Source organism: Heterodontus francisci, chromosome 2, assembly GCF_036365525.1.
Source record: "Heterodontus francisci isolate sHetFra1 chromosome 2, sHetFra1.hap1, whole genome shotgun sequence".
Classification (NCBI taxonomy): Eukaryota; Metazoa; Chordata; class Chondrichthyes; order Heterodontiformes; family Heterodontidae; genus Heterodontus; species Heterodontus francisci.
The window spans coordinates 29,878,109-29,904,514 of record NC_090372.1 but is presented as its reverse complement, the minus strand read 5'-3'; positions in this window follow the sequence as shown (position 1 = coordinate 29,904,514).

Sequence of the window (26,406 nt, the reverse complement as noted above, 5' to 3'; positions counted from 1 at the left end):
TGCAGATTATGGACTAAATCTGAAGAGTTATAAAAAAACAGACTTTGTCTTTTCAAAATGAATCTTTGTTTTAAAAAGTGAACAATGGTCCAAAATGGCCACCAAAGAAAAAAAGGATTGGCCTTTGTGGATTCAAACTGTCTAACAGGGACAAAGGAAAAGTCTTCAAAGCTAAGAGGTGTCAATCGCACCCATCCTAAAACATTCCAGAATTGTATGTCTTCTTCTTTTAAACAAAGAAGGCGTGAAGTAGTCACATCCCGGGCCATTGTGCGATCGTCATAGGGAAGAGACCAGGGTGTCTCCTACCAGGAGGTGAGAAGTAACACAGCTTTACCTTAAAAAGACAGCCTAGCGAGAGAGAGTCCAGAGCAAAAGAGAGAGAAAAGAAAAAGCAACATCCAGCAATTTGTTTTCCAGCAAACCAGAAGGCACGTGCCCTGCTGTAGAATTTCTACATCTACACTAGACAGCAGTGAACTAGAAGTGATCCAACATCTGCAACTGAACTTTCAATCAAGAAAAAAATCTACAATCATCTCAGGCCTGCACCCAACAAGAACTCGATTTCCAAGCGAATTCACCATGTTTATCGTGAGCTCCTCCCCAACTAAAAATCACTTTCTCCTTTTCCCTCTCTATCTGTCTCTTCTTGTGTTTGTGTGTGTGTGTGTGTGTGTGTGTGTGTATATACGAGCGAATGCATGAGTCGATGTGGTTGCGACAATTTCAGGATAAAGCGTATTGGTCAATAAACAATTGATTTACTGTTTTTAACCTACAAGAAAACCTGTCGCTGTGTGTTTATTTGTCAAATAAAACACCAAAGGGGTTAAACCCTAATAACAAAACACACTTGCTGTGGTCAGGTGGGGAGTTGAACAGTGGAAACCACCCACATTGCACCACATGGCCATAACACTAAACAGAGAGAAGCAGGAGGAGAGGGCACATGGCTTTGCCAGTATTGCGGGCTTCCCCATGATACAGGGGGTCATTGACTGCACACACTTGGCTCTGTGGATGCCACATCTCAATGGGGTAGATGTATTGAAACTGGAATGGATGCCACTTCCTGAACATCAGTTGGTGTGCAACGACACCCATACCATCACGTTGGTGAATGGCTGCTATCCTGGCTGCAGTCAAAATCATCCTGCACCAGTCAGCTGTTCCAACCATCAGCAATCCACCATGTAGAAACTCAGGGTGGCTGCTCAGCAACAAGGGCTACCTGCTATGCACATGGCCGATGACTCCCTCCCGCCACCCAACCACACATGGAGAGCGCTCCTACAATCACAGCCATGGAGCAGACCATCATAAAGTCTTTTAATTTCATTCGAGCATCTTTAAATTGGGTTTGCTGTGTTAATCCCAGCACCATGGAATACAACATTTGCTGCAAGTTATTAAAAATGTATCTGGCACTCTTTAATTAACACAGTTCATTTAAAAATAATTTTAAGAGATACAATCTGAAGTAAAATGTCATGGAAGTATTCAACTAAAAATGTTAATTTAAAAAATATCAGTCGCAAATTCCTCTTCCTCACCAGAACAATCTGTGAGGCCATTCACCTGATGTCCAATGACACTTGAACCAGTGGATATACCAACAGAATCTTATCAATGGTACTCTGTCATAATTACCTTTTGCAGATAATTATTATCGATGCCAATGTTAGCATACCAAAGCTGAATGCACTCATATGGAGACACTGCCCATATGAAAAAAGTTCATACTTCTAAAATAATAGTGGCCAGTGGAAAGACATACAAACAAATTAAGCATTGTCCGCTATTGTTGTCGATGGCCATTCTTAGACTGGTAAATCAATGTTGTCTCAATTGAAAGTAATGAAAATTACAATAAGCTGTTTAGATGGTTAGAGGAGAATCAGACTGACAAATACTCTGATGCAAGTATAAATGCCTTGATTGCATATAGGATTGAAAGTTGTCATCATTTATTGTAGCAATTTTTAATTTATTCACGGTATCTGGGTGCTACTGACAATGCCAGCATTTATTGCCCATCCCTAATTCCCTTTGAAAAGGTGGTGTCGTGCCTTAGAGTCATGGGAGGAATTTTATGCTAGCGGTGGGGGACCCCAATCACCTCTTGTCTGCAAGGACTGCCGAAGTTAGGGCCAATCAAGCACTTAGTGGACTTCCACAGGATTTAGGACTGCGTCACCGGAAGTCCCTGCCTTGCAGAGCTGCCGGTCAATTAGAGGCCAGAAGCTGCAACACCGCTGCGGAGGTGGTGACTGCTGCTCTAGCTGCACGTACTGGAGGCTAAGGAGCATCACTGGACTCAGGCCTCAGGTAGGTCAGGGAGGAGTCTTGCGGGGTGGGGGTTGTGGGGGATGGGGGCCGGCAGCAAGGGCAGGTTCTCGGTGGCCCCCTCTTCCCGATGCCGGGTCCCTCGTTCAGGCACTAAGTGCCTTTGAACGAGGGATCCCCCCTCCCCGGAGCAGGGAACCAGCCTGCACGGTCTTTCCTACGGTGTTACCCGTGTGACGATGAGGCTGTTCGACACACGGGTAATTGCGGCTGCAGCGGGAAGACGCCCATAATTGGGGATTCATTGCCCAGTTAAGGGCCTTAATTGGCAGTGGGGCAGGAAGGCTGTTCACAGGCCTTCCCGCCCCAGTCAAATTTTGGCAGAAGGGAGATGGTGGCGGCAACCTCCGCTGTCACCATCCCATGCGATTTTATGCTCTCCCCGCCTCCAAACCTGCTGCGCAGGTGAGCATAAAATTCCACCTATAGAGTCATTACGGCACAGAAAGCAGCCACTCGGCCTATTGAGTCCATGCCTGCTCTCTGTAGAGCAATCCAATCATGTTTATTTCCCTCAAGTGCCCATTCAGTTTCCTTTTGAAATTATTCATCACTCCGCTTCCACCACCCTTGTAGGCAGTGAGTTCCAGGTCAATACCACTCGCTGCGTAAAAGGTTCTTCCTTATATCCCCCCTGCATGTCCTGCCCAAAACCTTAAATCTGTGTCCCCTAGTCCTTGTACCGTCAGCTAATGGGAACAGCTTTTTTTTCTCTACCTTACCTTAACCTGTCAGAATCTTGTACCCCTCCATCAAATCTCCTCTCAATTTCCTTTACTCCAAGGAGAACAACCTCAGTTTCTCCAACCTAACCTTGTAGCTAAAATCCCTCATCCGTGGAACCATTCTGGTAAACCTCCTCTGCACCCTCTCAAGGATCCTCAGATGCTTCCTAAGGTATGGTGACCAGAACTGGATGCAATACCCTAGTTGTGGACTTTATAAAGGTTCAGCATAACTTCTCTGCTTTTGTACTTAATACCTCTACTTACGAAGCTCAAGATCTGATATGCTTGCTCGCTACTCATTATTTTGAAATATTACACTGTATTCCAAAATACATGTCATTTATATTTATCAAAAAGGCAGTGGTCCTAGCACTGACCCTTGGGGAACACCACTGTCTACCCTCCTCCAATTTGAAAAATGACCATTTACCACAACTCGCTGTTTTCTGCCCTTCAGCCAATTTTTTATCCAAGCTGTCACTGAATCTCCATGAACCTCAGTTTTATTTACCAGCCTTTTATGTGGTACTTTGCCAAACACTTTCTTAAAATCCATATAGACAACATCCATTACTTTCCCTTCATTAACCTTCTCTATTACTTCATCAAAAAATTCAATTAGATTAGTAAAATACAATCTGCTTTTTACAAATCCGTGCTGGCTATCCTTAATTAACTCAAACCTCTCCCAGTGCCTGTTGATTTTTTCCCAGATTATCGTTTCTAAAACCTTACCTACCACTGATGTTAAACTGACCAGCCTGTAGTTGTGAGGACTGTCCTTACAGCCTTTCTTGAATTTGCCACTTTCCAATCCTTTGACACCTCCCCCATATCTAGGGAAGACTGGAAGTTTATGAAAAGCCATTCTGCGATCTCCACTTCCACTTCCTTTAGCAACCTGGGATGCAAGCCATCCAGACCAGGTGAATTATCCACTCGAAGCATAGCCAGCCTTTCCAGTATATCCTGCCTAGCAATTTTCCCCCATCCATTACCTTTACCATCTTGGCTTCTTCTGACATGTTGTCAGCATCCTCTTCCTTAGTAAACACTGACAAAAAGTACTGATTAAGTATTCTAGCCTTGCCCTATGCCTCTAAGTGTAAATCACCCTCGTTGAACCTAATAGGTCCCACTCCACCTCTTACCCCGACAGGCAAACCCCCACCTGCCAAGACTGAGGCACACATTATTTTGCCACATGAACATTAAAACTTAAAATTGCAAGCTCTGACTGGAAAGACATTTCTATGGTAACAGACAATGTTGAAACAATGGAGACTCTGCAGTTGCTCTCCAATACACAGAAGTGCTCAGACTAGTTTTGGTCACATGGCTAGCTGGCAGGGGCAGAGAAATTTGAGCCTTCAACAAGAGATGTGAAGAGACTGTTCCATATAAGGAACTAGTCATATGACTAACCTGCTGAGCACTCTGGGAGCTTTTTGAATTTGAACTCCCAAACAAAGGAATTGCCAGGCAGAACACTGTGTGCTCCGGAAACTGAAGCAAGAACATCTCCTGTCTATCTCTCAGGGAACTGAAACCATTGAAGACACATGAAACTCAAAGAGAGAAAGGTTTGCCATGTGAACAAAGTTTTAAGAAGATTACTAGGCCCCAATGAAACACAAGAATACAACTTCAATCAAGGACAACAGCGAGCTCAAGAAACAGTAACAAGATGTTGCCTCAAACCGTTCTACTCTTCTCTCTTTCTGCTCTTTTCTGTCCCTATTTTCCATGTTTATATTGCATGTGCATGTAGCGTGAGTGCGTTGGATATCCATAGGCTTGAACCGTATTAGAGTTAAGTTTAAGGTTTAATAAATTTAATCTTTCTGCTTTAAACCAAAGAAAGCCAGTTTGTGCTCAGTTCTTTGCCTGATAATTGGACACTGAACAAGAATTCAGACAAAGTGGAGCTCAAAACACAGTGTGTTTAAAAAATAAAACCCTGTTACAATAAGACAGGTGGGGACAGCAAAAGACCCCTAGACATAGTTCACCCAGTCATAACGCTACTCACTCACTACTGACATGCTGCTCAAAGATTTTTGGATTTCCTTTTATGTTAAGTGCTATTCTATTTTCATATTCTCTCTTTGCCAGTCTTATTTTCCTCTTCCCTTCCCCTCTCAACTTATTGCATTTGACTTTGTTCTCGCTTGAAGAATTCACCTGACATACATCATACACCCTTTTTTTTGTTTCATCATATTCTTTATCTCCCTCGTCATCCAAGGAGCCCTGTCCCTCCAAGCCTGTGCCGATCTTGATGCCTGCCTAAACTAACACCTTCTGCACTTCCGGGGCCCATATCCCTCTATTCCCATCCTATTCATGTATTTGTCAAGATGCCTCTTAAACGTCGCTATCGTACCTGCTTCCACCACCCGGCAGCAAGTTCCAGGCACTCACCACCCTCTGTGTGAAAAACATGCCTTGCACATCCCCTCTAAACTTTGCCCCTCGCACCTTAAACCTATGTCCCCTAGTAACTGACTCTTCTACCCTGGGAAAAAGTTTCTGACTATCCACTCTATCCATGCCGCTCATAACTTTGTAAACCTCTATCATGTCGCCCCTCTACCTCCGTCGTCCCAGTGAAAACAATCTGAGTTTATCCAACCTCTCCTCATAGCTAATACCCTCCAGACCAGGCAACATCCAGGTAAACCTCTTCTGTACCCTCTCCAAAGCCTCCACATCCTTCTGGTAGTGTGGCGCCCAGAATTGCACACAATATTCTAAGTGTGGCCAAACTAAGGTTCTGTACAGCTGCAGCATGACTTGCCAATTTTTATACTCTATACCCCGACCGATGAAGGCAAGCATGCCATATGCCTTCTTGACTACCTTATCCACCTGCATTGCCACTTTCAGTGACCTGTGGACCTGTACGCCCAGATCTCTCTGCCTGTCAATACTCCTAAGGGTTCTGCCATTTACTGTATACTTCCCACCTGCATTAGACCTTCCAAAATGCATTACATCACATTTGTCCGGATTAAACTCCATCTGCCATTTCTCCACCCAAGTCTCCAACCGATCTATATTCTGCTGTATCCTCTGACAATCCTCATCACTATCCGCAACTCCACCAACCTTGGTGTCGTCCGCAAATTTACCAAGCAGACCAGCTACATTTTCCTCCAAATAATTTATATATACTACAAACAGCAAAGGTCCCAGCACTGATCCCTGTGGAACACCACTAGTCACAGCCCTCCATTCAGAAAAGCACCCTTCCACTGCTACCCTCTGTTTTCTATGACCGAGCCAGTTCTGTATCCATCTTGCCAGCTCACCTCTGATCCCGTGTGACTTCACCTTTTGTACCAGTCTGCCATGAGGGACCTTGTCAAAGGCTTTACTGAAGTCCATATAGACAACATCCACTGCCCTTCCTTCATCAATCATCTTCGTCACTTCCTCAAAAAACTCAATAAAGTTAGTGAGTCATGACCTCCCCTTCACAAATGCATGCTGCCTCTCGCTAATAAGTTAATTTATTTCCAAATGGGAGTAAATCCTGTCTCAAAGAATCCTCTCTCATAATTTCCCTACCACTGACGTAAGGCTCACCGGCCTATAATTTCCTGGATTATCCTTGCTACCCTTCTTAAACAAAGGAACAACATTGGCTATTCTCCAGTCCTCTGGGACCTCACCTGTAACCAATGAGGATACAAAGATTTCTGTCAAGGCCCCAGCAATTTCCTCCCTTGCCTCCCTCAGTATTCTGGGGTAGATCCCATCAGGCCCTGGGGACTTATCTACCTTAATGCTTTGCAAGACACCCAACACCTCCTCCTTTTTGATAATGAGATGACCCAGACTATCTACACTCCCTTCCCTAGACTCATCATCCACCAAATCCTTCTCTTTGGTGAATACTGATGCAAAGTACTCATTTAGTACCTCGCCCATTTCCTCTGGCTCTACGAACAGATTCCCTCCTCTGTCCTTGAGTGGGCCAACCCTTTCCCTGGCTACCCTCTTGCTCTTTATATACGTATAAAAAGCCTTGGGATTCTCCTTAATCCTGTTTGCCAATGACTTTTCATGACCCCTTTTAGCCCTCCTGACTCCTTGCTTAAGTTCCTTCCTACTTTCTTTATGTTCCTCAAGGGCTTCGTCTGTTCCTAGCCTTCTAGCCCTTACGGATGCTTCCTTTTTCTTTTTGACTGGGCTTACAATATCCCTCGTTATCCAAGGTTCCCGAAACTTGCCAAACTTATCCTTCTTCCTCACAGGAACATGCCGGTCCTGGATTCTAATCAACTGACGTTTGAAATACTCCCGCATGTCAGATGTTGATTTACCCTCAAACAGCCGTCCCCAATCTAAATTCTACTGTTCCTGCCTAATATTGTTATAATTAGCCTTCCCCCAATTTAGCAATTTCACTCGAGGACTACTCTTATCCTTATCCACAAGTACCTTAAAACTTACGGAATTATGGTCACTGTTCCCGAAATGCTCCCCTACTGAGACTTCGACCACTTGGCCGGGCTCATTCCCCAATACCAGGTCCAGTACGGCTCCTTCCCTAGTTGGACTATCTGCATATTGTTTCAAGAAGCCCTCCTGGATGCTCCTTACAAATTCTGCCCCATCCAAGCCCCTAGCACGAAGTGCCTTATAGATGGTGGACAGGAGGTGAGTCACTCGCCACAGACTACCCAGCCTTTGACCTGGTCTTGTAGCCACAGTTTTATGTGGCTTGTCCAGTTAGGTTTCTGGTCATTGGTAAGCCCCAGAATGTTGATGGTGGGGAATTCAACAATAGTAATGTTGTAATAGTAAAAGGACTCAGAACATTGCACTATTTATATAATGTCATCAAACCTGCATGCTAACAGGGAATGGTCATTAGTGACTCCGTGATTGATATCATCCATTAAAGATAAATTGTTGGTCATGTTCCAATATATTAAAACAAAATGAATGTCAAAAGGGAGTTGTTAGATTTTCTCTTATTGGAGATGATCATTGCCTGGCACTTGTATGGCACTAATGTTACTTGCCACTTATCAGCCCAAGCTTCAGTGTTGTCCAGGTCTTGCTGCATGCAAGCACAGACTGCTTCATTATCTGAGGAATTGCAAATGGAATTGAACACAGTGTAATCATCAGTGAACATCCTGGCTTCTGGCCTTACAATAGAGGAAGGTCATTGATGAAGCAGCTGAAGATTGTTAAGCCTCGGACACCACCCGGAGGAACTCCTGCAGTAATATCCTAGGGCTGAGATGATTGGCCTCCAACAACCACAACTATCTTCCTTTGTGCTAGGTATGATTCCAAGCAGCGGAGAGATTTCCCCCCGATCCCCATTGACTTCAATTTTACTCGGGCTCCTTGATGCCACTGTCGGTCAAATGCTGCCTTGATATGAAGTCACTCTCACACCTATAGAATTTATCTCTTGTGCCCATATTTGGATCAGGCTGCAATGGTGGCTGGAGCCGAGTGATCCTGAGCTTGGTAGGTTATTGGTAAGTGCTGCTTGATAGTAACTGTTGATGACACCTGCCATCACTTGGCTAATGATTGAGAGGGGACCGATGAGCCAGTAATTGGCTGGATTGGATTTGCTCTGCTTTTTGTGGACATATCGCTGAGCAATTTTCCTCTTTGTCCGGTTATTACCAGTGTTGTAGTTGTACTGGAACAGTTTGGCAAGGGGCGTGGCTAGTTCTGGAGCACAAGTCTTCAGCACTACAGCTGGGATGTTGTCAGGGTCCATAGACTTCGAGGATCCAATGCACTCAGCAGTTTCATGATATCACATAAAATGAATCAAAGTGCCATCAGCAGCAACAGACCACAATCTGTAACCTCATTGCCCGGCATCTCCCTCACTCCACCCTTACCATGAGGAGTGCAGGAGCAGCACCAGGCACAGACCAGTCTGTGACTACAACCAGAGCTTCCTCTATGCGTGTGCTCACTTTTCTGGCAGCTGCATGACTCCTTTATCCCCTGCCAGTCCAGGCTGTATCGGTCCTTCACTCCTTCCCCCAAAGTGCCCCAAGGGGACAAGGGAAATCCCTTGAAGAGATGGCTACTGGCCCCTCTATAGGAGCCCCTGACAGAGGCATAGAGGTTGAACAACCAATGCGACCTGCTCAGCAAGATAACCATTGAGCAGGCCATTGGGTTTCTGAAGATGCGATTCTGGTCCCTGAACTGGTCGGGTGGCACCCTCCAATAATCTCTTTCAAGAGTCTCAATCATTTTTGTGGTGGTCTGCTGTGCTCTCCATCACATGGCCCTCCAGAGAGGTGTAGACCTTGAGGACAGTGAGGCCCTGGAAAGAGACAGCACATTGGCAGAAAAGCAGTAGAAAAGAGGGGGTAGAGGGGGATAACAAGTAACAGAGAGGTTCCTCTGCTGCACAATGAGGTGGCCTCTTCCTGCCACCCTCTGGGAAGAGGATCGCCCTCCTCTCCCTCATGACATCCAGCATTAGATCCAGGTGGTTATCGATGAAGTGAGGGTCTGCCTTGCCCCTGTTGCTAGGCCTCCAGCTCCCCTGTGACACTTAGCTTCCCTCTGGTGCTGTGGAAGGCAGATCTCTCCCTCAGGACAACAAGCAGCCTCAGTGATGGCTGCCGTGGAAGTTTGCAAAGAGCCCACATTTGATGTGACCCATTGCCATTTTCAATCCCACTGAATCTAAGAAGAAAGGAAACCCGTCACCATACCAATTAAGGGCTTACCCATTGGAAAATTGCAATCTAAATCAGCTTCCCACAGGAGACAGGTTTCTGACACAAAACCAGACCTAGTTCCTGTTTCCCACCTCTGTAATGAAATCCCAGCCTAAAGAGGCTACAAAGAGATAGATAGGTGAAGTGAGTGGGCAAAAATTTGGCAGATGGAGTATAATGTGGGAAAATGTGAGGTTGTCCACTTTGGTGGGAAGAATACAAAAGCAGAGTATTATTTAAATGGAGAGAGATTGCAGAATGCTGCGGTACAGAGGGATCTGGATGTCCTTGTGCATGGATCACAAGAAGTCAGCATGTTGGTACAGCAAGTAATTTGGAAGGCAAATGAAATGATGACCTTTATTGCAAGGGGGATGGAGTATAAAAATAGAGAAGTCTTGGTACAACTGTACAGGGCATTGATGAGACTGCACCTAGAGTACTGTGTACAGTTTTGGTCTGCTTATTTAAGGAGAAATATACTTGCATTGGAAGCAGTTCAGAGAAGGTTCACTAGGCTGATTCCTGGGATGAGGGGATTGTCTTCTGAGGAAAGGTTGAACAGGTTGGGCCGATACTCATTGAAGTTTAGAAGAATGAGAGGTGATCTTATTGAAACATATGAGATTCGAAGGGTTTTGAGAAGGCTTGACAGGGTAGATGCCGAGAGGATGTTTCCCCTTGTGGGGGAGTCTAGAACTCGGGGGCACATTTTCAAATTAAGAGGTCTTCCATTTAAGACGGAGATGAGAGGAATTTCTTCTCACACAGGGCTGTTAATCTTTGAAATTCTCTACTCCAGAGAGCAATGGAAGCTGGGTCATTGAATATATTCAAGGCTGAGCTAGACATATTCTGAACTACAAGGGAGTAAAGGGTTATGGGAGGTAAGCAGGAACGTGGAGATAAGGTCACAATCGAACCTACACGTGCTCCTATTTCTTACGTTCTTATGTACTTATATGCCTCTACAGCACAGCTTGTGGGCCAGTAGAAGGAGTGCTTCCACTTGACCTCCAAGCTCCCTGCCTTGAGACACTTCCGAAACAAAGATTGCTTGAATTAGCCCCACCCCTGGGATCTGAACACCCAGAGGCGGAGATTAGACTCCTCCCCATGGTATCGGGGATTGTATTCCATCCCCTTCAGGGGTTCAGGGATTGAAACACACACCCCTCCCCAGGATGAGGAATCACACCGAAATGATCGAGTGCTCCCTGCCCAACTGGAAGCTAACCCTGTCAATAAAACCGACTTCCGGGTGAGGGAATCTTTCAGGGATCAGAAGATGCAAAGTGTTAAAACTCTGCAGATTTTTTCCCAGACTTCCAGATTTCCCATCTGAAACTCTGCAACCACCACCCCCCCCCCCCCCCCCCCCCCACCACCCCAGTAAATATCCAGGCTGTTATCTATGTTTCTGTCTCTACAGATGCTCTGCTGAGTGCTGCCATTTTCTATTTTTCACTCAGTAAATAGGGGCCTTTGTTTAGTTTTGCAATTGCCTCAACTCTTCAGTTTTCCACCACTTTGCCAGCGGTGTGTCTGATCTAAAGGATGCTGAGCAACAACTCACCAAGTTTACTTCATCAGCACCTCTCTCCCTCAAGAAGGGCCAGAGCAGCAAATTATGGAAACACCAAGCTTCTAAGTACCCATCCATGTCACGCAGTATCCTGACTTGTATATATGTTGCTACTTCTTCATCAAATCATAGAATTCCCTACGGACACCATTGTGTGAACAGCTTCACCACACTGAATGCCGTGTTAGAAGGAGAAGGCCCACCGCCACTTTATCAGGGCAACTAGGGATGGACAATAAAATTCAGCCTTCACAGCATTGCCTCGCATCCCGAAACCAAATAAAAATAAATGTAGCCTTAACTGCTCTTCATCCCCTGCCCCTCTTCTCAATGCTAAACTGGTTGCCTTTCTCCTCACACCAGGTCATGTAGTGTAACTCATTTACAGATTTGCAATCCATAAGCAATTCAGCCTGTATTATTCTAACTTCTTATCGACATTTGCATTAATTCACAAATAGGTTTATAACTTGCCAATTAATTAGTAATTGAATTATTATATTTTGATTGGCCAAAACTAGTGTTTGTTTTTAGTCTCATTTAAATAGCCAGGGTAGGCCGCCATCCCAATCACGTGGAGGGGGCAGGCTGTCCATCCCTGGCAATGGCATCAGCTGCATGTGTGCAGGCGCTGATGCCATTTTTAAAGGGCTTTGAGCCCCACTGTTAAATTTTAATATTTAAAGCAACAGTGAATAACAAAATTAAATACATTTATTTTGCCCCGTCCCACCCCCAATAACCATAAAATTAATTACTTGCCCTCTTCCCCCCAAAACACTTACCTTGTCCAATTGACCTCCCCCCAAAGTGCATATACTTTACACCAGAACCCTTCCCACCATCCCCTGCAGCATTGATGTTCCTTTGACCCCGTTCCCCCCTCCTGCACTGAGAAACTTACCTCTTCTCCCCCTCCCCACAAGTGTTCCGCCTCGTTTCCCCACACAGGGATCTGAAGGCACGGGAGTGTCGGCCAGTGGCAGGAAGATCGCAGTGGGATGGAAGGCGGCAATGTAAGGATAATTAATATCAGGCCGGGCCTTCCCAGCGTTGGGGTGCATAGTGGCCCTCTCCCGGAGGCATTTTCCAGACCCCCACCATCATGACGCCAGACGTCTGGGAGTCTGTAAAATTCAGCCCAAATCTAAAGTGGCCTTCTCCTTTTCAGGATTAAGATAATGGTCAAAGGATTTCCCTCTGCAACTATGATTATTATTGAAACTTCAGCAGCAACAGCCATGAAAAATTGCATGATGCAACCTCAGGAAATCCCAAATTGTTTTACAGACAATGAAGTATTTTTCAAGTGTAGTCACTGTTGCAATGCAGGAAACGCAGACAGCCAAACTGCAAATAATCAAGATTGCACAAAAGGCATTAAAAAAAATTACCCAACAATTTGTTTCAGTGATGTGGATTGGGGGATATATATTGACAGAAAGCATCTTGATTTAAGGTCTTATCCTCAGCACTGTGAAGGATTGTCAGCCTAGATTATAAAGTCACATCTTTGGAGTGGGACTTGAACCACAGCTTTCTGACTTAGAGGCAAGAGTGCTTCCACTGGCCCAATGCTGACACTTTGCAGATCAGTTATAAGACAGTGTTTTAAATTAATTGGCCTATTAGTCAGTGATGAAGCAAAAATAAAAAAGACTTGCTGTCACTTTGAACAGCAGCATCAACTGACTTGTTTATAATTCTTCGTAGAAAGCAAAAAAAATCAATAGTAGCACTTGATAAAGCATCATTCTGGAATGACTAAGCTTTCCTTAGATACATTAATTATCAATGAGTCAAGCTTGCTTGGTGGCTGTGGAGTGTTCACTATAATCACACAATGTCCATTTGAAAATTTAGAACAAGGAAGATGTTGAAAAACCTGATACTGTGCTGGCTCAAATTTGCATTAGGATAGCTCTACATAGCAGAGCCCGCATGTGCAGACCGCCATCTTTGTTGCTCGCTGTCGAGATTTGCGGTGGGCTTGTGAGATGCAGCCCAATGTCCAGCGTCTATGGAATCCTTTTCAGTTTTAAAACCCAAGTCCTCAAAAAAAATTTAACAAAAAAGGAAGTACTCATAACAATGGGACCAGTTTTTCCTCTATTTTGCAAGGCCAATTGGTTTTTAGGTACTGGCTTACTTTCTTTAGTATGCTGTCTGCTGCCAACTCTGCCTTCAACTCCTCTCTTGTTATAAGATTTAAGGTTGCGTGCAAAATCACCTCGACTACGTAGTCTTCAAGTCGCCAGTCGCTTTGCTATCACTAACATTGTCTGCAATAGTAGTGTGGCTAAGCACGTCAGCTACCCAGTTGCATGAACCTGTGAGATACTCAACCTTGAAGTTGTACTGATGAAGCTGATCAGACCATTGTAGATGCGTAGAGGCTGTGACCAGATCATGATGTGGCTGTGGTGATCAGTGCTGGGGGTGAAATTGCAACCGGAGAGATATATGTGCCAATGTTCATAGGCTAGTCCTTTCTGCTCTCCTGTGGACTATTTGCGTTCAGTTTCCGACAAAGGGCATGATGCATGCATGATCGATCGTTCACCTACTGTGAGAGTACAGCTTCTGTCAAATTTCCTACTGCGTCTGTTGTGACGTATGTTTCCACATGTAAGTTGAACTGTGTGAGGACTGTCGGAGATGCTACCTTTGCCTTTAATGTGTGTCAAAAGCTGCTGTGTGATTGTCCATTCCAATTGTGCATCCTTGTGCATTAGCTTCCGAAGCGGCTCCGTGATCTTTGGGGCACAAATTTGTGATAAAAGTTGGTAATGCCAAATTTGCATGGAGAAGCCAACTGACACAACGCTGCCATACATTGTTTTATGGGCTCACCACTTCCCTGGCATCTCTGGCAGAAAGTGTATCATTCAATCATCACACTTTTCTTTAGGCCAAAGTATTTCTCGAGAGCACTTACCACCTTATCGAATGTAGACGTGTCATTTGTTAGCTGCTCGAATATACGCTAACCCTCCGCACCAAGCCAATGCACGAGCATTGCCTTGTTGTGGGTCACTGCTCCATCCGAACTTGTGGCGAGCAAGTAGGTTTGAAACCCATAAATCCATTTGTCCCACAGAATGGGAGGATTTCCTGGCAATGATGGGAAAGGCGCTGGGGCTGCTAAATTTAAATTACTCGCCATCTTCGGCAGCAGATGGTATGTTTTGTACCCCAAGCATAAAGAAACTAGACTCACGATTTGTGTGTGTAGGCTTTATTCTGCCCGGATCTGTTTTGGTTTCACTTTTGGAACCATGCCCCCTCAGGTTGACTGACAGTGTAATGAGCAGTTTTACAAACACAGCACAGAGCAATCAATCCCTAAGAAATCAAATACAACACACATGGAAACTGACGCTGTGTTTTTGAATGATGTCGCCAAGGGGCAGAATGTAGGTGAGAAATAGGAGGAGGCCAAGGCTAGCTCTTTGTGGGACACCAGAGGTAATGGTGCGGGGGCAGGATAAGAAACCATTGCAGGTGATTATCTGGTTACCATCAAAGCTAAGTGGGAATGTAAGTTGTGAGGTGGACACAAAGAGATTGAAAAGAGATATAGACAGGTTAAGTGAGTGGGAAACAAGAGTGCAGATGGAGTATAATGTGGAGAAGTGGGAGTTTATTCACTTTGGTAGTAAGAATAGAAAAGCAGAATATTTTAAAAAATTTTAAATGCTGACATTCAAAGGGACTTGGGTTTACTTGTACAAGGAACATAAAATGTTAGCATGCAGGCACAGCAAGCAATTAGGAAGGCAAATGGCACGTTGGCGTTTATTGCAAGGGAACTGGCGTACAAGAACAAAGAAGTCTTGTTACAATTGTACAGGACTTTGGTGAGACCACACCTGGAATACTGTGCACAGTTTTGGTCTCCATATCAAAGGAAGGATATTCTTGCCTTGGAGACAGTAGAGCAAAGGTTCACTAGATTGATTCCTGGGACGAGAGGGTTGTCCTTTGATGAGTAAATTGGTCCTAGACTCTCCGAAGTTTAGAAAAATGAGAGATGATCTCATTGAAATGTGCAAAATTTTGAAGGACTTGATAGGCTAGACAATGGAGAGGTTGTTTGCCCTTGCTGGGGAATCTAGAACATGGGGGCACAGTCTCAGGATAAGGGGTCAATCATTATGAGATGAGGAGAGATTTCTTCACTCAGAGGGTTGTGAATCGTTGGAATTCTTTAGTAGATGCTCTATCATTGAGTATATTCAAGGCTGGAATAGATAGATTTTTTGCCTGTCAGGGAATCAAGGGATAATGGGGAGTGGGCAGGAAAGTGAAGATGAGGCAGATGATCAGCCATGATTGCACTGAATGGCAGAACAAGCTCAAAGGGCTGTATGGTCTATTTCTGCTCCTTTTTTTTAATTCTTTCATGGGATGTGGGTGTCACTGGCTAGGCCAGCATTTATTTCCCATCCTTAATTGCCCTTGAGAAGGTGGTGCTGAGCAACCTTCTTGAACCGCTACAGTCCATGTGGGACAGGTACAACTACAGTGCTGTTAGAAAGAGAGTTCCAGGATTTTGACCCAGCGACAGTGAAGGAATGGGGATATAGTTCCAAGTCAGGATGGTGTGGGGCTTGGAGGAGAGCTTGCAGTTGGTGGTGTTCCCATGCATCTGCTGGTCTTGTCCTTCTAGGTCGTAGAGGTCATGCATTTGGAAGGTGCTGTCGAAGGAGCCTTGGTGAGTTTATGTTCTTAGAGAACAGAATGTTAACTGTGGCAAAACAAAACCAGGGATATGCAAGAAGCCAGAATTAGAGGTGAGCAACGATCATGGTGTTTTGTAGGTCTGGTGGAGGTTACAGAGATAGAGAGGGGCTTGGTCTTAGGGGTATTTGAAAACAAGGATGAGAATTCTAAAATCAAGGTGTTGCCCACTAGCGATGCAATGTACGTCATCAAGGGCAGAGGTTATGGTTGAGTGGGACTTAGGATTGCTCTTAATTAACAATGAGATGGCTCTTAGCCTACAAGAAATGTTGTATTAACCCTTAGAATGGACAGCACACCCAAGTTAACTCATCCAAGTGTGATTGAGCTACCATCTCCAAAGGCACTGAAATTGTCCAACAGCATCTCATTTGATCTGATCTCATCAGGGACACAATGTCAATCTTTAAGAGTTCCTCAAATTGATCAATAAAAAAAATCAATCTTTGAGGTTTTTTTATTCATCCATGGCATGTGGAAGTCTCTGGCAAGGCCAGTTTTTAATGCCCATCCCTAATTGCCCTTGCAGAGATGGGGGTGAGCCTCCTTCTTGAACTGCTGCAGCCCTTGTGATGTCGGTACATCCACATATGGTGCTAGTTTGTTTTTGGTTAATCAGAAGTCAGCTTTTCAAGTGTAGGTTCCACCTCCAAAACAGATGGTAATGTAGAAAATGAGCTACATAAAGTGTTTCTTAACATTCCAAAATCTAAAACAATATTAATTATGAGTATCGTAACAGTGCATGAGCAGAAAATGTAAGCAAACTGGCTGGCCCAGGGTACCTGAAATTTCCTCCATCTGCTGATGGAAATTTTGCTCACTGACTGAAGCCACTAACTGCATATTGACACACAATCCATTTGATAGGCCCCATGTTCTATGTCACAGGGCCCTTCTGAGGTTTAAGGAAGGTTGATACAGGTATCTCACAGGTCAGTGGTATCCAGGAGTCTACAACTGTACTACAATTCTGGGTTTCCAGATCCACCCTAAGCAGATAGGCCCTCAAAATGATTCTTATGGGTTTTCCACATTGTAGTACCAAGGGACATTTCCAAACAAAATCCATTCTATACACAGATATTCTGACAATCACTCCCCATCACCACTTGCATAATTTATCTTTGGACAAACTAGGTCTACATATCTTGCCAGAGGGACAATGAATTATGTAAAGACTTAATAAAGCAGATTTCTTTCCAGCATTAAGTTCTTATGTACCTTAAATGCTGTCTTTTCTTCAGTTTCAGATGGTAAATATGATTTGAAATTCTTGTTTTACTTTGGCAGAGCTGGCAATATTCTTTCTGAGTCAGAAGGTTATGGACTCAAATCCCTTTCCAGTATTTGAATACGTGAAACTAGTTTTATGTTGTAGTGCAGGACTAAGGGAGTATTTCAATTTTGGAGCTACTGTTCTTTGGATGTGACATTAAAGTGAAGCCAGAGACCCTGGATGCCTGTTACTATGATAAAGGGGAGTGTCAAAGATCCCATAGAACTATATAATGAAGAGCAAAGTGTTCCCCTTGAATAAAAACAGAAGAGGCTGGAAACACTTAGCTCACAAACCATCTGCAGAGAGAAACAGAATTAATGAGCAGAATTTTTCCTGTATAGGGGTAGCAGGGTTGGGGAAGGTGGTGGCTGCTGCTGATCCCAGTGGGGAAAGTCAGGCAATCTGGAGGTTGGGGGGGAGGGAGGTCAGAGGCCTCATGGTAAGGGGGATCAGCGACTCTATGGTGGGGAGGACGGGATCAGGTGGTGGTAGGGACATTGGGGCCTGATAGGGATGCAGGTCGGGAGGTGGAGGCCGTAGGCCTCATGGTGGGATTGGGAGACTCGGCGGAAGGTTGGTGGTGGGGGTGAGGTGGAGAGGGGGGTAATCGTAGAGGCACCTGTGAGGCACCTGGATCCAGGAGATAGGTGAGAAAGCACTTAGCTCCTGAATCCACCAGGTCCTAGCCTCGATGAAGCTGCCAGGTTTCCAGGTGCTCAGGAAATCCAGTTGACAGCTGTTAAACTTTAAAACCTGTGAGACAATGGGGCTCGCAGCTTCATTATCATATTTAAAGTTGCAACCCCCCTCCATGGAGCGTGTTGGTCACCCGCCCATCTTCTGACCTCAGTTAAAGCTGAAAACGGATTGGTTAGAGGGGGTTTGAGTTGGGAAACAGATTTCTGAGATTTTAGTCTCCCACCCAACTCAAAGCTTCCTTTTTTAGGTTAAAATTCAGCCCAGTATTTCAGGTGCTTCACCTTTCATCAAAACGATTTTGAAAAAACAAATTTCTATTGAACTTCTTCTTCTTACCCTTCTCTGCTCCAGCTGATATAGTCTTAGTTTCCCCTTATAGCCTACACTTTCCCATCCTTGGCATCATCCATGTGAATGTACACTAGATGCTCTTGTGATGGAAACCACACCTGCCAAAATGATACATATTAATTTTGTCATATGGAACATTATTTTTGAACTGTTACTGGATATTGAACAAACTTGCTTTAAAAAGACCACATAACAGTGGCTGAAAACATGGCTGCACATTTGCATTCTAAAAGGCAATGGCATGGAGAGACAATGGGAGTACTCCGGGATTCAATTAGCCAGATGGGTTATGTCAATAGTGATAATCAAGAAATATTAAGAGCCATTGAATGTGTAAGAGCCAGCATTTCACCCCCCGCTGAGTGTGTCTGGTAAGCTGTGAGGAATCTACAAACCTCACAGGCGAGGCTATCTCAAGCAAAGAGCTAGTCACATGACTAACCTGCTGGCCAACCTGGAGTTAATTGAATTGTGCTCACAGAACAGTTTTTGAGAAGAGTCTGCAATTGAACTTTAAGAAAGTACTCCCTCTCTCTGTCTCTCTCTCTGTTTCTTACTCAAAGTTCCAGTGACCCACGGAAGTAACTCAAGCCTCAAGATAGAAGACTCCTGCAGCCTTCTGGTACTAACTAAACAAGTTTAAAAGTGTGCAAGGGGCCCCAACGAGAGCTGCAAGACTTAACTTCAATCAAAGACGTTACATCCAACCCAGAACCAATATCTGAATTCCATGTATTACTTAAAACATTCCCCCCTTAATTCTTTCTCTTCCTCTGTCTCTATTTGTATGTGTGTTTATTGCACATACATGCTAGTGTGGTTGCGTCGCGTATTCTTAGCTGTTTTAACTGAGTTAGAGTTTTAAGGTTAATAACCTTACACCTTTCTTGTTTAAATCTGAGAAAACCTGTCTGGTTGATTTCTTTGCAATTACAATTAGAGAGCAGTGAGCAAGGACTCACCAAGGGGAAGTTAAAAACAGTGTTTTAAAAATTAAACCCTGTTACGGCCAAACCAGGAAAAAGCTGAGAGGGGAGCCCTAGACCCTTTTCTCACCTGGTCGTAACACTCTTCATGGGTTTAATGCAACGAGTTTACAATGGAGTTTCCAAAACTGTACATGTAACATTAACTATGCCCTCATACAAATTTATCATTACTTCTGTTCTCTCTGGCCCTATTTGTAACACCCATATATCTATCATCATACTTAAAATATCTTTTCTCAAGACGAACTGTTTATAATCTTGATAAACTCCTAGATTCTTGTTATTGAAGATTATCAAGCTCATTCAATGCATAGTGAAATACTATCTATTTAGTTGCCGCTGTCTTATAAGACGACAATTATGCAGTAAGTGAAATTGAATTTACAGGTCTTGAAATAGTGATTTAATGTCAATAATAAGTTCTCTATATTTCATGGCTACCATATCCTACACTTTAAAATGGAATAGTTACCTGGAATTGAACCAATAAATGATTCAATTATAGATCAGAAAACCTGGCTACACTAATAACATGATTGGCTACATTTTCTTATCCAATAAACTGAAGTGCATCTTATCTGGCCTTTCTGATTACTTTTTCTATTTTTTCCAAAATTTCACCCCTCCCTTCTTCCCATGAATGGACTGATTCATTGCTGGGATGAGGTGCTCAGTACCATCTCCTATGTAGACATTCTTCATGCGTGAGCTTTAGCAGTGAGTATTGGCAGGCTATTTGACTGCTGGTGCATCACAGCCTAATCCTGTGTTCACTCAACCTCCATACACATGGACTTGAAGCAAAGGTAGGTACGTAAATGGTAATCAGGAATGGAAACCTTGATTGCTTTTCCCTTCCCTAACCCAGGGGCAATGGGCACCTCTACTGGCAACTCAACACAGACCATAGGATGAACCTGCGACCCGACTGGCTCACCTACTTAGTGAATAAACTCATTGAACCTACGGGAGAGCCTCATTGTCATTTATATTGTTTCTGGGCTTGGAAAACCAAGTGTTATAATTTAAAATTCAGCATCCCATGGTCACCATTCTTTCTTATATTACCTATGACATTTTAGCAGCTATCCCCAATGATTTATAATCTAGTGAAACCTATTTAACTCTTTCATTTACACTTTGGAAGATTTTTTGACAATGTGAGAAGGAAAAGCATTCCCAGAATATAATCAATTTTGTTTAAAACTATGAACGTGATTGTATCTGGCCGAGGCTACAATAAGGTGGGAGTTTCCCTGCCCCCACCTCGCCCACGCCCCCGCCAGTTCTCTGCTTTCTATAATATTAAATCGATTTTTATTTTACAGCAGGCATATTACAAGCTCATAGGATACGAAAGTCTAAAACCTGATCCCGTCAATTCAATCAGATGAGTAGATCATGATTGCACCTCTGAAGAAATCAATGAGCAACTTAATTGTTTTTACCAAACCCTATACAGATCTGAGATTGAACTGTGTCTGTAAAATAGATACAGCTCTCAATTTTCTGAGTTTTCTCCTAATGGAACCTCTTGAAATTTATAAGAAAGAAAAAGAAAGTACTTGCATTTATATAGCACTTTTCATGACCTCAAGATGTCCCAAAGTGCTTGACAGCCAATAAAGTACTTTGACGTAGTCATTGTTGCAATGTAGGAAATGCAGCAGCCATTTGCGCACAATAATCTCCCACAAAAAACAATGTGTTAATGAACAGATAATCTGGTTGAGGGATGAATATTGGCCAGGGTACCTTTGAAATGGTCCTGGGATCTTTTAAATCCACCTAAGAGGGCAGAGAGGACCTCAGTTTAATCTATCACCCAAAGGACGGCACCTCCAGTAGTGCAGCACCCCCTCAGTATTGCAATGAAGTACTGGAGTACAAAAGGAGGAGTGAACTCAACAGCATGGCTCAATTAAGCTGTTCAATGTTCGGAAGAAATGTATCAGGTTAGGGAGGCTCAAAATACATTTTTTTTTTATTTTATGGTTTTTTTTGCTGCTCCAGAAATTATTGGATAAGTCCATGTTTAATTGATATCTATCCTTATCTAAGAGAGAGTAATTTTTTTTGTAATTACAAAGGATATTAAGCAATACACTGGCAGCAACACACTTACAGAGCAAGAATACATTAACCATGCTAGACTCCTTAATCATATGAAATATAAAAGTATGGTTGCTGATTACATACAGCAGCATAGAGCCACATCTGCCTTGAAGCATATATCAAGAAATCTTGCACACATAACTTATGTTTTTCCATCCATTCATATAATTGTTTACAGAGGAGTAAAGTTCCCCTATCACTTAAAGCAGAAGTGACTTGAGTGTTTCTTGAACTTCATCAGGTGATGCAGATGCAATAGGATGAAAAGTAAAGGATCATAACTAACCTGCAGCAAATACTTGGTTTCTTGCTTTCCCATCTCTGACTCTCTCAGTGGCTTTCCCCCACAAGAACTCCAATGCTTCCTCTTCATTGAGGAGGAGAGGGAAAGAGGGCGAAAGCTTGGGAGTTAAATGACTGTCACCAATCTTGCTCTGCTGTTAACTCTCTACAGGTGCTCTCTTCTAAAAAAAACTTGTAAAAAATGAGAGTGGAACATAGGAACATAGGAGCAGGAGTAGGCTATTCTGCCTGTCGAGCCTGCTCCGTCATTCAGTTAGATCATAGCTAATCATCTACCTCAATGCCACTTTCCCGCACTATCCCCATATCCCTTGATGTCATTAGCATCCAGAAATCTATCCATTTTTGTCTTGAACATGCTCAGTGATTGAGCTTCCACAGCCCCCAGGGGTAGAGAATTCCAAAGATTCACCACACTCTGAGTGAAGAAATTTCTCCTCATCTCAGACATCAGAGTGACCTCTGGTTGGTGGAGATATCATCAATCCTATGTGTCTGCCTGCGAACTATGCTGAGGGTGATGGCAGGTGTATGAACCAAACAATTTCTTACCATGTGAGGCTTTCAGCGAGGTAACGGCATGCAAGGATTTCAACATGACTGCATAATTTAATTTCAATTGGGAAAGTTCCCATTCATGAGAGTGACTTATTTGATTGAATTAACATGATTTTAACCATGTGTCAGGCTTTTCCAAAATATTATCTGGATGGTTCAGTTTTAAAGAATTGGACAGTTTTTTCCACAAACTAACCAAGGAATTTCTGCATAGTTGGGCAGAAAAGAGTTGAAGCTTTGTTTTGCAGTATGATTTTCAGTCTGATTTGTTGAAAATAACTAGAAAGCTATAATCTTTTGGCCAAAAATTCTAAAATGATTATTGAAGTCAGCAGGGAGTCCTGGAGAATGCCCAGGTACTTGACATTATGGCCCACGTACTGTGAAGAGGTATTGAATTAAATAAGCCAAGAGTTGCTGTGAGGGAAGGAATTTAAATGGGAATAAGGCACAAATATGTTTGTAATTACTCAGTTTGACACTTTGTACATAAACCTCTTTGAATGCATTCATTACAAAACAGAAAACATTTTTTCAGTGATTTATGAGAGTATAGTCAAACAGTGCTATTCACATTCATAAATTTCTGAATAAACAGCTCTTTTCAATAAGACCATTGAATTAAACTAAAATAACAAGGGCTGCGGGTAAGGTACAAAGGGATCACAAAAGTGACAACTGAAGGTTGACTCACCAACTCTCTGTTGTAGACTTAGATATAACTATGGAACTAACATGGAGCTCAGAGAAGGCAAATCATTCTACTGTCAATCGGTAACATATTAAAAGCTTTACCTACAGCAGTCACTTCTTGCCAATGTCACATGTACTTTCTGTGACATATTCCACATCACACTTATCCCACCATGTTTATCGATAACTCACTTATTATAAACTGACATGTCCTCCAACCTCCGTGAACAGTAAGCTAGTAATGTATTAAAAATATTACATATAGGCAGTAATTTGAACTTTTGGTGTCAGTGTGAACAAGATGATACTGGATTATTTTTCCATTATGAAAATCGGGAGAGGTGTATAATGGGTAACCAATCTGGCATCACCCATCTCGCATATCGCTAGAAGGTAAAATCACTTCCAACTTCTGTTTCTGTCATACTTTCCTGTCACACTTTTTTCTATGACACTCTTCTGACTCACCATGAGCAATGCCACAAGAGATATCCTGGTACTAAAAATTAAATGTTAATCTTTAGGTTAACTGTGCCAGGGGATTCTTAGCACTCATTAAAATTAGCCTATCCTGCAATCAATCTGAAAATTCTGGAATTGAAACTGTGGGCTGAATTTTATTCCGGCGATGGGGGTCCCGGCCACAGGCTGTAAGGTTGGGGGGGTGGGGGTGGGGGGGAGAACCCCCATTGCCATTTAATGCTGGACAGCCAATAAGCTTCCCACTGTTGGGGATGCCGTTCTTTTAAGGGACAACCTCCCGCCTCCAGGGTTGTCAGCCAATCGGTAGGCCGGCAGCTCTGCAGTACCGAAGACTAGAGGAGACCCCGGGACAGGTAAGTGGGGCTGGGGTCGCCGGGGTCATTCAGGCAGGCCCGGCGATGGGATGGGGAATGTCTTCCTGGGGAGATGGCCATTACTGCCAGGGGGCAGGACTCTCTGGGGGACCTGAATTGCCCCCAAAGGAGGGACTCACCCCCGACCCCGCTAGGAGGCCGTAAGGTTTTACCTGATGGCGTCTCCACATGGCGGTGGGCCCTGGCCCCTCCACCTTCAATAGATTGGCCATTTAAGAGCCTCAACTGGCCTTCCCCGTCCCAGACAAAAATGGCAGGGGGCCCAGGCAATGTCGGGAATGGCACCTCTTGCCATTTTGTTTGCCCTCCCACTTCCATGCCCGTCTCCAAGGGCAGGATAAAATCGCGCCCTGTGTATCATTATACCAATATAATAAAAGCACAAGAAAAGAGATAAAAACAGAAAATGCTGGAAATACTCAGCAGGTCTTGCAGCATCTCTGGAGAGAGAAACAATGTTAACAGCCAGAATTTTCTGGGCACTTTGGATATCAGCTCAGAGGTGGGTGGTGAGAGGGGGGATATCGGGATGTAAGGCATCGGATCGGACGCCCAAAGTCTTGATGAAATTTCCACATTTTCCCGATGGCGAATGACATGATGGGAGGATGTCATGCATGGACATGAGGTGGAAGGTAATTAGAGCAATTAATTGAGAGCTATGTTATGGGGGTTTTCGAATTTTGCAAACAGCATATGGGAATCAGGAGGCTTCAGACCCTCGCCTGAGAAAAGGATGCGGCAAGCAAGCAGGAGCTCAGTGATGGCATGCCACCAGTGTTCCATCAGTGCAGTGGCACTTGAGCAGAAGAAATGGGTGGGGGATAGGATGGGGGAGGTGCTGTTTCCATAAAAGACCTTGCACACAGAGAGAGGCCCCTTGCCATGGGACTCACTCACCCAGGCTTTGGGGCCCTTGTTGAGGAGAAGGAGCAGCAGAAAGGGAGGAAGGTCCAGCCACAGGCAGCGCGACATCAGCAACCTCAGGGTCAACAGGAGGGCCTGCCTCAGCGTGGGGGTGCAGGAGAAGGGGGGCAGTGGAGCATGCAACCAGCCTCCTGAGTGCACAAGAAGGTACCCTCCAGAAAGAGTCTACCGTCCAAGGCCCAACTATCTGCAAATGTCTGAGTGGCAGTGTCTCCGAAGACTGCGCTTCTCCAGGGAGGCTGTCACTGATCTTTGTGCCATGCTGGAGGACGAACTGAACCCCATAGGAGGTGGTGGCCACCCAATGCAAGTGGCACTGAAGGTCACTGTGGCACTGAAAGTCTACGCCTCCAGATTTTTCCAGGGGTCCGCTGGAGATATGTCTGGGATCTCACAGTCTGCAGCACATCAAGGTGGTGACCAATGCCCTATTCAAGAGGGACAGTGAATATATGCATTTCCGCACCAATCCAGACAGAGAGCCATTGGAATCTGTGCTATCTCTGGATTCCCCCAGTGCAGGGTATGATTGACTGCACGCATGTGGCCATGAAGGTTCGCACAAACCAGCCAGCAGCCTTCATCAACAGGAAGGGCTTCCACTCATTCAATGTACAACTGGTCTGTGACCACCACAGATGGACGCTTCAGGTGTGTGCAAGGTTCCCAGGAAGCAGCCATGACGCATACATACTTTGGCAGACTCAGGTGCCATAGCTTTTCTGGCCCCCTACATGCTTTGAGGGATGGATACTAGGAGACAAGGGCTACCCACTGAGCACATGGCTGCTAATGCCTATTAGGAACCCATGCACGGATGCAGAGGCGAGGCATAATACCTGCCACAGGACAACTTGAGTGACCATCCAGTAGACCATAGGCCTTCTGAAGATCCGATTCAGGTGTCTTGATTCTGGTGGAACCCTTCAGTATGCCCATCAAGGGTCTCAGGTATCATGATGGTCTGCTGTCCACTGCACTACCTGGCGCTACATAGTGGGGAGGAATTGAACAATGAGGATCTCGTGGAATGCGATGCCTCTTCCGATAATGAGGATGTGGAGGAGGCTCCTGACCAGGCGATGCAAGATGAAGGACCCCAGGGACCAGAGGCAAGGCGCAATGAGATACGTACAAGGGAGGCTCGGGAACCGCTAATACACAGACATTTCATATGACCCTTATTACCTGTTGGAGCCATATCAATAAAGCGTGACCTTTCTGCAGCCCTGCTGTCATCTCCATCACTCCATTGCCCAATTCCCAGAAGCACATCTCACAGCGGCAAGGGCGAAGCATTGACCACACATGGCACGGTCCCTCTCAACCAGTTCCTTGAGGGAGCCAAGGTGTGAGTGAAGTCCCAAAGGGCAGCAAGAATTAGATCGAGATGTAGGGCAAAATACATCAATCCTTTACTAAGCAGCACAATACACGCAAGGCTTAACATTTTGACACTCTGTTCACTGTGACCCCTGAGTGAGGGTAGGTGCTCTTCT